General features: G+C 38.4%; 1 protein-coding gene and 1 pseudogene across 2 annotated transcripts in view; both read left to right on the top strand.

The window, feature by feature from the left end:
* The first annotated feature begins 1092 nt into the window (after nucleotides 1-1092).
* On the top strand, nucleotides 1093-2266 carry LOC105809112 (annotated as a pseudogene). Its single transcript, XR_001137423.1, has one exon. The product of XR_001137423.1 is annotated as a protein kinase C alpha type pseudogene (transcript).
* A 10576-nt stretch (nucleotides 2267-12842) lies between these two features.
* Nucleotides 12843-14402, top strand: part of RNF13 (ring finger protein 13) — a 142644-nt gene continuing 141084 nt past the window's right edge. Inside the window, exon 1 of the mRNA XM_012642915.1 lies at nucleotides 12843-13093. The gene's annotated coding sequence lies outside the window, so the exon portion shown is untranslated. The remainder of the gene's footprint in view (nucleotides 13094-14402) is intronic.

The following is a 14402-nucleotide window of genomic DNA, read 5'->3' as shown; positions in this document are numbered from 1 at the left end:
GAACTCCTGACCTTGAGTGATCCACCCGCCTCGGCCTCCCAGAGTGCTAAGATTACAGGCGTGAGCCACCGCGCCCGGCCTACAGACTCTTTTAAGGAAGTGAAATTGTGCAATTGATAGCTAGAACAAACTCATGCTTGGTAGAGGAAATAACAAGCAGTGAACAGAAGTGAAATCTACAATTACAAAAACAAGTAGTATTGGGGAAAATAGTAGTTACAAAACACAGTTTATTTTCAACTTAATTAAAATAGAACTAACAGTAGGCTAATTGAAGTACTAAGTATCATTGTGTTAGTGGGAATGTTTTATTATATATCAGATTATATATCAGATTATATATCTGGTGATATTATATATCACCAGAACTTGTAAATTAAATTCTAACTTTAACCACTGTCCTATTTGGTAAAATCAAACACATCATGTTTAGCAGTCTCTTCCTTCTGTTGTTGCATGCTGTTGTCTTGTCCCCTATCTTGTGTTAAAGTTGTAGAGAAAACTCTTGCATTTTCATCAAAGACCCAAAGATTAGGACAGTGCCATCTCAGATCTTATGTGTTCTCATCTTTTCTGCTCAGTGTTCCCCATTCTGTAGACTTTCCTTCTTACCCTGAAAAGTATATTTGATCTTGCAATATGCAAGAGAGTATCGAGAAGACGGGAGAATTGATCAAATATGAAGTGTCAGTGGCTCACAATTTTGAATCTCAGATATTTGCCTTCTTTCTGAATCCAAAGAAGAGGATTAATGTTGGAATTTCAGATATCATCGTAAGGGTTCTATGTGGCAAAAATTGGGGGGCAGGAGCCAAGGATGCTCAAAATATAATGTGTAGGCGGTCACATGCTTGACTTACCCTAGGCTAGCTCTAAATATGTTTTATTTAGTTTACTGGTTTTATTAAAATGCTGCAAAAGAAGCTGCCTGTAAATGATTTCATACATTCCCACGTATTTAATGCTACTTTTATAATGAAGATCGCTAAATTTATATCTCCTATTGTAACCATTCCTCTTTATATCCAGGGGCCCTGCTGCCCCTCCCCCGCCCACCCCGTTCCTCCCCGGCTGCGGCTCCCCGGCGGAGACAAGAGGTGGTTGGGGGGACCATGGCTGACGTTTTCCCGGCCAGCAACTCCACGGCGTCTCAGGACGTGGCCAACCGCTTCGCCCGCAAAGGGGCGCTGAGGCAGAAGCATGTGCACGAGGTGAAAGACCATAAATTCATCGCCCGCTTATTCAAGCAGCCCACCTTCTGCAGCCACTGCACAAACTTCATCTGGGGGTTTGGGAAACAAGGCTTCCAGTGCCAAGTTTGCTGTTTTGTGGTTCACAAGAGGTGCCATGAATTTGTCACTTTCTCCTGCCCGGGTGCGGACAAGGGACCCGACACTAATGACCCCAGGAGCAAGCACAAGTTCAAAATCCACACCTATGGGAGCCCCACCTTCTGCGATCACTGCGGGTCACTGCTGTATGGACTTATCCATCAAGGGATGAAATGTGACACCTGCGACATGAATGTTCACAAGCAGTGCGTAATCAACGTCCCCAGCCTCTGCAGAATGGATCACACGGAGAAGAGGGGGCGATTCACCTGAAGGCTGAGGTCACCGATGAAAAGCTTCACGTCACGGTACGAGATGCAAAACATCTCATTCCTATGGATCCAGATGGGCTTTCGGATCCCTACGCGAAGCTGAAACTTATTCCTGATCCCAAGAACGAAAGCAAACAGAAAACCAAAACCATCCGCTCCACACTGAACCCCCAGTGGAACGAGTCCTTTACATTCAAATTAAAACCTTCAGACAAAGACCGACGACTGTCTGTACAAGTCTGGGATTGGGATCGGACGACAAGAAATGACTTCATGGGATCCCTTTCCTTTGGCCTTTCGGAGCTAATGAAAATGCCAGCCAGTGGATGGTACAAGTTGCTTAACCAGGAAGAAGGTGAGTACTACAATGTGCCCATTCCGGAAGGGGACGAAGAAGGAAACATGGAGCTCAGGCAGAAATTTGAGAAAGCCGAGCTTGGCCCTGCTGGGAATAAAGTCATCAGTCCTTCGGAAGACAGGAAACAACGTTCCAACAACCTTGACAGAGTGAAGCTCACCGATTTCAATTTCCTAATGGTGCTGGGGAAGGGGAGGTTGGGAAAGGTGATGCTTGCTGACAGGAAGGGAACAGAAGAACTGTACGCGATCAAAATCCTGAAGAAGGACGTGGTGATTCAGGATGACGACGTGAAGGTATGGTGAACTCACTTTTAAAACCTTCTGTAGTTGAGTTTTTGAGGGGAAGTTTGCAGATTTTTGAGCACTATTTTAATTTCTTTAGTCTGGTCAGGTTTCCCACATCTTTTCAGGTGTTTGGTAAGTTAATTTTTTTTTCTAGCTTTGTGCAGTGGCAGTATTATAGCCAATGAGGTTTATCCGAGGTGTGAATTATTGCTAATTGAAAACTTTTCCCAATACACTGCCATGATTCCTTGCAACATAGTTGGCACTGGCAATTTTTGACAGTCTCTACAGAGACTGAATTTAAAAAAAAAGATTTTTTTTCTAGGAAATTGTCCATTTTATGTTTTTTATATTTATTATCCAAAGTTGGTCATAGTATTATCTTAGAATTTAAAAAAGTATCTACTTTATAGCTAGAAACTAATATTTTTTTCTGAGCACAGAACATGGCCACCAATTCTTTGATATTTGTTAATATTTGCTTTATGACATAACATGCTGCCTGCCGTTTGGGGGAAGATCCATGTGTGCTTGGAAAGAATATCTACAGAATTCTCTGTGTGTTCCAGGCATTGTCCAAATATTCTATATTCTTACTATTGTTTTTTCTGCTGGATTTGTCAGTTACTGAAAATGGTATATAAAATTCTATTATGATTGGGGATTTGCCAACATTTTCTTGTAAGCTTGTCAATTCTTGCTTTAAATATTTAGAGACTGTTTGTAGATGTATATTGGTTCAAGATTATTATAACATCTTTGCAAATTTTTTTATCATTATTTAATGATCTTATTTATCCTAGTAACAATGCTTTTGACTTTAGGTCTGTTTTCCCCCCTAATAGTAATACAGCTATGCCAGCTTTCTTTTGGTTATTTGCTTTGCATATTTTCTCCTCTTTTTGCTATCAGCCTCTTGGTGTCCTTTTAAGTTTTAGTATTATGTCTTGTTATAAAGAATATAGCTGATAATTTGTTTAATTGGCAAATTTACTTCACTTACCTTTTTTAGAGATTATTGATGTTTCTCTCATCAATAATCTTTCATTCTTACTGAGACATAAATGACAAGCAAGATTTGTATATATTTAAGGTGTATAATGTGATGTTTTGATAGAGGTATACGTTGTGAAATGATTACCACAATCAGGATAATTAATATAACCATCACTTCACAAAGTTACCTCTTTTTCCTATGGTGAGAATATACCTAAGATCTACTGTCTTAACAGATTTCAAGTATATAATACAGTATTATTAATTATAGTCACCATGCTGTCATTAGGTCTCCAGAACTTATTCATTTTGCAACTGAAAGTTTGTACCCTTTGGTCAATATCTCCTCATTTCTCCAACCTCCCGATACCCGGCCACCATCCATCTACTCTCTGTTTCTGTAAGTGTTGGTCTCGTGCAGTATTTGTCTTATTTCACTTAGCGTAATGTCTTCCAGGTTAATCTACGTTGTCAAAAATGGTAGAATTTCTTTCTTTTTTTAAGGCTGAATAATATCCCATTGTATATACAGCTGGCCCTCTGTATCCACTGTTCCACATCCACAGATTCAATCAACCTCAGATTGAAAATATTTGGAAAAAAACAATAAAAAAGTAAGACAACAATAGAAAATAATACGAATTTAGAAACACAGGATAACAACTCTTTGCATAGCATTTATATTGTGTTAGGTATTATAAGTAATCCAGAAATGATTTAAAGTATATAGGAGGATGTATGCAAACACCATACTGTTTTATATAAGGGATTTGAACATCTGTGTATTTTAGTGTCCTCGAGGGGTCCTGGAACCAATCCCCTGTGGATGCTGAGGAATGATTGTATTTCCTACATTTCCTTTAGCCATTCATCTGTCAACAGACTGAGTCTGTATCTAGATTGAGTCTGTATCTTGGCTATTGTGAATAATGCTGCAATGAACGTGAGAGTGCAGATATCTCTTCAAGATACTGATTCCATTTCCTTTTGATATATAAATGCTCCTTGATTTACAATCTTAAGTAGATTCCTTGACTTAAGATCCATTATGTCCAGATAAATCCATTGTAAGCTGAAAATATTGTAAGTCGAAAATGTGTTTACTATACCTAATTACCGAACATCATAGCTTAGCCTAGCCTACCTTAAATGTGCTCAGAACATGTACACTAGCCTGTAGGTGGGCAAAATCATCTGGCAACACAGTATGCTGTAGAATTTTGGTTGTCTATCCTAGTGATTGCATGGCTGACTGGGATCTGCTGCTCACTGCTGCCCAGCATCCCAAGAGAGTATCTTACTGAATATTGCTATCCTACAAAAAGATCAAATTCAAAGTACAGATTCTACTGAATACGTATTGCTTTTGAACCATCGTAAAGTTGAAAAATCAAAAGTTAAACAATTGTAAGTTGGGGACTATCTATATATCCAGGAGTGGAATTGCTGGATCATATGGTAGTTCTATTTTTATATTTACTTATTTATATATATTTTTAGACATGGGGTCTCGTGATGTTGCCCAGGCTGGTCTTGAACTCCTGAGCTCAAGAGATCCTCCCACCTCAGCCTCCCGAGTAGCTGGGACTACAGGCACACTCTACTGCATCTGGGCTATTTTTAATTTTTCGAGGCACCTCTACACTGTTCTCCATAATGGCTGTACCAATTTACATTACCATCAACAATGTTTAAGGGTTCCTTTTTTTCCACATTTTCACCAGCACTTGTTATCTTTTGACTTTTTGATAATACCCACCCTAAAAGGTATGAGGTTATAGCTTATTGTGGTTTTGACTTGCACTTCTCTGATGATTAGTGATGTTGAGTACCTTTTCATAAACCAGTTGGCTGCTTCTATATCTTCTTTGGAAAAATGTGTATTCAGGTCTTTCGCCCATTTTTAATCAAGTTATTCAGTTTTTTGCTTTTGTTTTTGCCATTGACTTGTATTGACTTATATTCCTTATATTTTGGATATTAACCCCTTACCAGATATAGGGTGTGCCAATATTTTCTTCCATTTCATGAGTTACCTTTTCATTTAGTTGATTGTTTCTTTTGCTGTGCAGAAACGTTTTAATTTGTCACAGTCCAACTTATTTATTTTTGTTTTTGTTGCCTGTGCTTTTGGTGTCATATCCAAAAAATTATTGCCAAGACCAATGTCAAGACCATTTCCACTATGTTTTCTTCTAGGAGCTTTATGGTTTCAGGTCTTAGTCTTCAATCCATTTTGAGTTAATTTTTGTATGTGGTGCAAGATAATAATCCAATTTAATTTTTTTCATGTGTATATTGTTTTCCCCAAACCATTTATTGCATAAACTAACTTTTCTCCGTTGTGTATTCTTGGTGTCTTTGTTGAAGATTAGTTGACCATATACACATAGGTTTATTTCTGAGCTTTTTAATTCTGTTCCACTGGTCTATGTATCTATTTTTATGCCAGTACTATAATGTTTTGATTACTATAATTTTGTAATGTAATTTGAAATCAGGAAGTGTGTTGCCTCCAGCTTTGTTCTTGTTCAAGATTGATTTAGCTATTCAGGGTCTTTTGTGGTTCCATAAGATTCTAGGATTAAAAAAAATTCTGTGAAAAATGCCATTGGAATTTTGATAGGGATTCTATTGAATCTGTGGATTGCTTTGAGTAGTAGTATGGACATTTTGACAATATTGATTCTTCTCATCTATGAACATGGGTATCTTTGTATTTATTTGTGTCTTCTTTAATTTCTTTCATAAATATTTTACAGTTTTCAGTGTATAGATCTTTTACCTCCTTGGTTGAATTTATTTCTAAGTACTTTATTATTTTTGGTGCCATTATGAATGGGATTATTTTCTTAATTTCTTTTGTGGATAGTTTATTGTTAGTGTATAGAAGTACACTGATTTTTTTATATTGATTTTGTATCCTGCAACTTTACCAAATTTGCTTATTCTAACAGTTTCTTGGTGGAGTCTTTAGGATTTTCTCTATATAAGATCATGTAATCTGCAAATAAAGACAATTTTACCCCTTCCTTTCCAATTTTGATGCTTTTTATTATTATTATTATTATTTTTTTTGCCCAGTTACTCTGGCTAGCACTTCCAGTACCATATGTTGAATAGAAGTGGCAAGAGTAGGCATCCTTGTCCTGTTCCTATCTTAGAGGAAAACTCTCAGTTTTTCACCATTGAGTATGATGTTAGCAGTGGGCTTGCCATATATGATCTTTATTGTGTTGAGATACATTCCTTCTATATATAATTTGTTGAGAGTTTTTATCCTGAAAGGATATTTAATAAATGCTTTTCTACATCTATTAAGATGATCATATGATTTTTGTCATTCATTCTGTTAATGCAGTATATCACATTTATTGATTTGTTTATACTGAACCATCCTTGCATCCCAGGGATAAATCCCACTTGATCATGGTATCTGATTCTTTCAATGTTGAATTTGGTTTGCTAGTATTTTGTTGAAGGTTTTTGCATCTATGTTCATCAGGGATATTGGTGTGTAATTTTCTTTTCCTGCAGTGTCCTTGTCTGGCTTTGGTATCAAGATAATAGTGACCTCATAAAATGAGTTTGGAAGTGTTCTCTTCCCTTTTATTTTTTTGGAAAAGTTTGATAAGGATTGGTATTTACTCTTCTTCAAATGTTTGGTAGAATTTACCAGTTAAACCATCAGGTCCGGCCGGGCGCGGTGGCTCACGCCTGTAATCCTAGCATTCTGGGAGGCCGAGGCGGGTGGATCGCTCAAGATCAGGAGTTCTAGACCAGCCTGAGCAAGAGTGAGACCCCATCTCTACCAAAAAATAGAAAGAAATTATCTGGAAAGCTAAATATATATATATATATATATAGAAAAAATTAGCCAGGCATGGTGGCGCATGCCTGTAGTCCCAGCTACTCGGGAGGCTGAGGCAGAAGGATTACTTGAGCCCAGGAGTTTGAGGTTGCTGTGAGCTAGGCTGATGCCACAGCACTCTAGCCCAGGCAAGAGAGTGAGACTCTGTCTCAAAAAAAAAAAAAAAAAAAGAAAAACATCAGATCCTGGGCTTTTCTTTGATGGGAAATATTTTGATTACTGATTCAATCTCCTTCCTCATTATTGGTCTGTTCAGATTTTCTATTTCTTCATGATTCATTCTTGGTAGGTTGTATGTCTCTAGGAACTTATGCATTCCTTCTAGATTATACAATTTGTTGGCATATAATTATTCATAATAGTCTCTTACAATGCTTTGTATTTCTGTGGTATCAGTTGTAATTTCTCCTTATTCATTTCTGATTTTATTTGCTTGTTCTCTCTTTTTTCTTAGTCTAGGTAAAGTTTTGTCAATTTTGTTTATCTTTTCAAAAAAATCATCTCTTAGTTTCATTGATCCTTTCTATTGTTTTTCTAGTATCTAGTATCTGTTTCATTTATTTCTACTCCAATCTTTGTTATTTCTTTCTTCTTAGTAACATTGGGCTTAGTTTGTTCTTCTTTTGCTAGTTCCTTGGGATGTAATGTCAGGTTGTTTGAGATCTTTATTTTTTCTTCATATAGGTATTTATTGCTATAAAATTCCCTCTTAGAATTTTTTTTGCTGTGTCCCCTATGTTTAGATATGTTTGTGTTTCCATTTTTGTTTGTTTCAAGATATTTCTTGATTTTTCTTTTGATTTATTCTTTAACCCATTGATTATTCAGGAGCATGTTGTTTACATATTTGTGAATTTTCCAATTTTCCTCCACTTATTGATTTCTAGTTTCATGCCATTGTGGCAGGAAAAGATGCTTGAAATGATTTCAACCTGTTAAGATTTGTTTTGTGGCCTAACGTATGATCAGTCCTATAGAATGTTCCATGTGCAGTTAAGAAGAATGTGTATAATGTTGCTCTGTTGGATAGAATGTTCTGTATATGTATATGAGGTCCATTTGGCCTAAAGTATAGTCCAAGCCCCCCATCTTCTTATTGATTTTCTGTCTGGATTTTTTATTAATTGTTGAACGTGGGATATTGAAGCTTTCTCCTATTATTGTGGTGCTGTCTATTTCTCTCTTTAGATCTATTAATATTTGCTTTATATATTTAGGTACTCCAATGTTGAGTGCATATATATTTATAATTGTTATATCCTCTTAATGAATTTGATTCCTTTATCAATATAATGACCCTATTTGTCTCTTTTTGTAGTTTTTGACTTAAAGTCTATTTTGTTTGATATAAATATAGCTACCTATGCTATCTTTTCGTTTTTATTTGCATGGAATATCTTTTTTTCTCCCTTCACTTTCAGTCTGTATCCCTATAGCTGATGTCAATTTCTTGTAGGAAGCATATAGTTGGTCTTGCTTTTTATTTATTTTAAAATCCATTTAGCCACTCTATATCTTTCAATTGGAGAATTGAACCCATTTCTCTTTCAAGGTAATTATTGTTAGTTAAGGACTTACTATTGCCATTTTGTTAATTGTTTTCTGGCTGTGGGCCTCCTGGGCAATGTCCCACATGGCTGGGAGTGACAGGTGCTCACTCACTGCTATGGTTTAGATGTTTGACCCCTCCAGATCTCATGTTGAAATTTCATCCTCAATGTTGGTGGTGGGGCCTGATGGGAGGTGTTTGGGTTATGGGGGTGAATCTCTCATGAATAGATTAATGCCCTGGAGTGGGGGATTGAGTGAGTTCTCACTCTATTAGTTCCCCCGAGAGCTGTTTTTCAAAAAAGCCTGGTACCTCCCTACCCCTTCTCTCTCTTGCTTCCTCACTTGCCATGTGATCTCTGCACATACCAGCTCCACTTCACCTTTCACCACGAGTGGATATATCCTAAAGCCCTCACCAGAAGCAGATGCTGGCACTATGCTTCTTGTACAGCCTGCAGAACCATGAGCCAAATAATCCTCTTTTCTTTATAAATTACCCAGCCTCAGGTATTCATTTATAACAACACTAAATGCACTAAGACACTCAGTAAGCTCTTAATTTTCCCATGGGAAAAATTACAGGCCAAGGGAGTCTTTCTTGGCACTGAGGTATGCTGCCTAGGGGGAGGGGTGATGCAGATAAAGCAAAATTGTTCTTCTAACCCCCTTCAATGCATCTATTCTCATATTTTTTTGCTCCAACAGTGTGGTGGAACTTCTTTGCTAGACTCTTGGACTTCCACAAAGGTACTTTCATCTGGGGTTAATTTTCAAAATTAATGTTTCTCCAGGGGGATGACAGTAGAAAACTCCTATTCTACTATCTAGCTGATGAAACCTCTTCCATCTCACTTTGAATTTGCTGTTTATAATACCTTTAATTTGCTCCTTCCCATCTCTCCTTTCCTGCTTTCTATTGAATATTGTTTTCTTTATTCCCATTTTTCGTGTCTACTGGTTTGGGAATCATACTCAATTTCTTTGTTCTCCATACATTTTTGCATCTCACACCTTTTCTTCTGGGTTCGATTTTCATCTTCCTGAAGGTATTCTTTAAAAGTTCTCTCAGTGGAAGTCCGATAGTGGTGAATGCTCATTTTCCCTGAAAATGTCTTTATTTTGCCCTGACTTTTAAATGATAGCTTAACTAGGCATACAATTCCAAGCTGATAATTTTAAGTATCTTATTTTAGCATTTGAAGATATTTTTTAATTAACTTTTAATTTCTTTTGTTGCTATTAAACAGCCAGCTGTCATTTGTTTGTATTTCATTTTTCTCTTTCTGTTTGAAGAACTTTTATTTTTCTGTGATTTTCTTTAAATTTTCTTACAATGTGCCTAGATATGAATTTATTTTGTGTTTCCCTGGAGTGAATTGCTGTGTCATAGGAAATTTTCTTTTTTAGCCTCTCAAGACAATTTCAAATTGTTTCCCAAAGTGATTACATCAATCCACACTTCTATAAGTTCTTTCATCTTTATATTACATTATGTCATATGAATTTTTCATGCTTATTTTGTAATAACTTTGTTAGCAAATAGAGGAAGACTGCCTCTCAGTGCCCCCAAATAAGAAAGGAAAAGTTGAAATTGCATGTCAATCATCTTAGATCCAAGAGAGGGGAGCAACTCATCTTACATAAAACAATGACTAGATCATTTTTTGAGGCATTTAACCTTAAATATACCTCTTTTTGTCTGATCTTTCTTAACTCCTTGATAATAAACTTTGTTGAAAAGCCCTTCTGACTGATACCTGTCTCCTGGTGTTAATTTTTCAATTACTATTAACATCTTACTAAGTGAACCTATTCATTAATTTCGAATTTGGCAAAGAAATTAGAGTCTTTTCTGATCTTTGGCTAAAAATTCCCTGAAGTAATTTTTATAAGTTCTGTTTGGTATTTTTTCACATTTGCCTACTCCATATTTATATGGATCCCTTATGGATTCTATTTCTTCTTTTTTCACAGTAATAATCTTATTTTGTTTTCAAAATGGAAATAGCTTTTTATCTGATTCTAAAATTACCTTTTTTCCCTGATTCTAAACATGACAATGCCTAGAATTGGTTCATGTTTCTGATTGATTTCAGTGCTTAAGGAGACTGCCTGAATTCTTTTCCATATTTAGGGAGAACTACTTCTAAGCCATTTTAGACAATTAAGTAATTGGGGATCTGTATTTCTTATTGTTGTGGTTGTTTTACAATATTTTGAAAGTAGAAAATTCTATAATTACTTTTACATGCTATCTGTTTGTACTTTTTAGGAAGATTAAAAAAATCTGTTAGATACAAAACACTGAAAGCACATTTCCTTTTATTTGTTTTTATAATATAAAAAGATAATTAGTGGTATATTAGTATTATGTGCCCTATTAACCCTTCCTGTTCTTTAAAACCATAATTAAGATATGTCAACCTTACTGTCTAACCCACTTTTAAAAAAATTAGTACATTTTTCCAATCTATTTTTTTCTAATTTGCCTTTATTCACCACAGGTGGGGAGAATCAATGTTTTTGTTGGGTGCAGCAAAATTAGTCTGCCTAAATGCAGTGCAAATAACATATTATTTTGTTTATAACTGGGAGAACTATACCTACTGTGATCTGTAGAGTAGATTAAAGCCAGAAGTAAAATGTTCTGTACTCCAGGTGCCTTTATTTAAGGAACAAGCAAAGCTCATCTCTATGCTTTTTTTAAATCTGTAAAATGCAAATTCTTTATTTTACTATTTTTGACATCATGCAAGAAATCTCTGATTTAATATACAAACCAATTTAAGATAATTTAATGAAAAATGCTTTTATATTATAAATGTTTATATTAATTATACTAGCCTTCTTAGTAATATTCCCAATCCTGAATTTTATTTATAACTTTCTTAAAGGTCAGAACTGTGTATTATTTAAGTATTGAATGTCTTCACAACCAATCAAAAGTTAAGAATGTATAGAATATATATATGGTCATAGGATACATAGACGAGGAAAATACTTGATGGCTTTTATTTATTGTATTTAATAATTTGATTTTTAAACTTCTTTTATTTGAATTTTATTTGAGTACGCAATATTCACAAGGTTCAAAAATCAAAAGGCACAAAAGGACACACAGTAGGGAAGGAGTCTTTCCTCCATTCCTGTGTCCCAGCTACTTAAGCAATCAAGTTACAGGTTACATCCAATGGTATCGTACTGATATTCTATGTGATAGCCTCCATCCTCCTCCCTTTTAAAAAAGATGATGTTGAAGGATTTGAAGCCTGTAAAGGCCTTATTACTTGGAAGCCAAAGTGGGACCAGAATCTGTTTCCTGAGGTTTTAGTTCAGGATGCTGCAATCTTTGCACTAAGCCACACTGCCTCTTTCAAGTGGCGAGTTAGCAACTGGTTAATCAGTGTGGATAGTCCAATTTGGTAACATGTTTTAATTGGTTTAGGATTGGGACAAACTGAAAGAGGAAGGCTTACCAGAAGGGCGGCAGGGAACCAGAGTTTTGGAACGTCAAAAGGAGGCAAGGGTTTTAAAAGGCTGATCCAGTGGCTGAATCACACGGTTTGATTTTTGCTGAGCCCCTGGGGATGGCGCGTGTCAGGACCAGAGTGCTCATGTCAGCGCGGCTCCGAGCCAGGCCTCGGGTGATTCGCGTTCAGGCTTCAAGCCATTCACACCTCTAACAACGCGACCCGGACTTTAAGGCGATGGCCTCGGTCCTACGCACCCCGATCTCAGCCTGGACACGGTGCAGAGGGGACAAGGCCTTGCCCGCACCTCTTTAGCGGCTCGGTTGAGTGTAGTGCAGGGAAAAGACGCGTCGGTGCCACAGCCAGGCCCGCCCAGGGGCAGGCTGCCAGGTGGGTCTTGGGCTACTTTGGTCCAACAGCCGGGGAGGGGATGAGGCCCACCCGCCCCGGCTGCTTGGTCCCGCGCCCTCCACACCCTACGTTCTCTTCTCCTCGGGGCACATGGCCGGCGGCAGGAGCCCCCAACCAATCCACTCTGCCAGCCTGCTCCCTCCCCTGCCAAGAGCAGCTTCTTCAGCGAAGCTCCAGTTCCTCAGATGCTTGCCCCACCCTGCCCTTCGCTTCCCTTCCAGGGCAGGCCGATCACGCGGCCAAGAACGAGACTCGCAAACTGGGCATTTCTCTTAGCCGGGCTGAAGCAAGCAGCGAGACCCGGCGTGAGAGTGGGAAGGAGCCTTGACAGGCAACACTGTGACCCAATGGTTTTTCTCTGACTTCGAGTGCGGACCAATGAAGCTAGTGGGGCGGGACTTCCGCCTTGCTTCGGTGTTGTCGTCCCTGCTCCGACTCCGGGCTGTGGGGGTCGGTGCGGATATTCAGTCATGAAGTCAGGGTAGGGACTTCTCCTGCAGCGACGCGGCCGGCGATCCTGTTTGTGTTCCCGGGGCGGGCTTCCAGGTAAGAGCCTGTCCGGCTCCGTGGCGGCCAGGCGGCGGGTTGTCGGGCGGTCCAAAGAACACACCAACCCCCTTGTTGGCCCTCGAGCTCCGAGTCGGCCCTGCTACTGAAGTCTTTGCTGCTCCTCCCAAGCTGGGCGCGGAGTAAATTAGGCTTTTTTGCAAAAGGAATAAAAAATAGCCCTGCCCTCAGAGGACAGAGTCTCCTCTGCTCCCCTATCCCTCGAGTTTGTATGTGTCTAAAGTTGTTGGGTTATCTGTTGTGCTTCTTAAATTGCCTTCCTGAGATGGCAGGAGCCTGGCAAGATGTTTGGAAGGCTTCTCTTGGTAGCACTTGCCGCAAAGTCCTCGAGCGAAATCGCTTGACTTAGTTGCGTGGGCTGTTTTGTCTTTGAAGAAGAGGGCAATCACTTCCTTTCTTTCTTACCCTCCATCGCCTTTTTCTTTCCCTGGATGATTGCAGGATGAGACATGACCCTGTTAAGGCCAGATACCCATGTCTCTGCCCTCTTAATGTCAGCAGCTGTGCCAGGACGCTCATTGAGTTGACCTGCACTGATTAAAGAACTCTGCCCCAGAGAGAGAGAGTGGACAGACACCGAAGCCAAGCGATAGTATCCCGGAAGCACTCACACAACTTTGGTGACAGACACTGAGCGTTCTCTGCTAGCATTTGGTAAATTCCTCTATTTTGTCCTAACCTCGCAGTAGTAAATTTAAAAACTATCCTTTCATCCTTAATTTCAGCACCGTGGGCAGCTGCTCACGTCCTTTGTTGTTGCCCCAAACCTGCCCGGCCACTACTATTCATCAGTGATGCAGCAGAACAGTGAAAACTAATGCATTCCTTTCAACAATGATGTGTTGTTCTCCAAGGAGAACATCTGCAGTCTTTGATACATTGATACAATATAAATAAGTAAGATGGGTGTTCCTCCAAAGTGTTCTTGTAGAGAAAACAGATCAATTCAAGATTTAAGGTAGGACTTTAAAGGGTTTAAACTATTTAAGCACAATTTTTAATGAGTCGAGGAGATCAGTGCCATCCCAAAGTAACAACACTGGACAGTGGCAGCAGTTAAAAAGGAACTTTTAAGAAGTGTAGTGCAGTGCTGTAGTGCAGGGCCCATAAGGATTCATTAATGGATTTGGGGATCAATTTGATACATTGACATAAGCATTAAAATGAAAGGAAGAAAGAAAGAAAAAACGTCAGAGGATGTTCTATGGAGTAAAAATAAATATTATTTCAAGAGACTTTTGTTTCAGTTTCTTTTAATATGTGTGTGTCAAGGTGAAGATGGAAATGT

This window comes from Propithecus coquereli, unplaced genomic scaffold (genome assembly GCF_000956105.1).
Source record: "Propithecus coquereli isolate 6110/MARCELLA unplaced genomic scaffold, Pcoq_1.0 Scaffold19, whole genome shotgun sequence".
Lineage (NCBI taxonomy): Eukaryota > Metazoa > Chordata > Mammalia > Primates > Indriidae > Propithecus > Propithecus coquereli.
The sequence above is the reverse complement of the archived record's forward strand: the minus strand, read 5'-3'. Positions and strand labels throughout refer to the sequence as shown.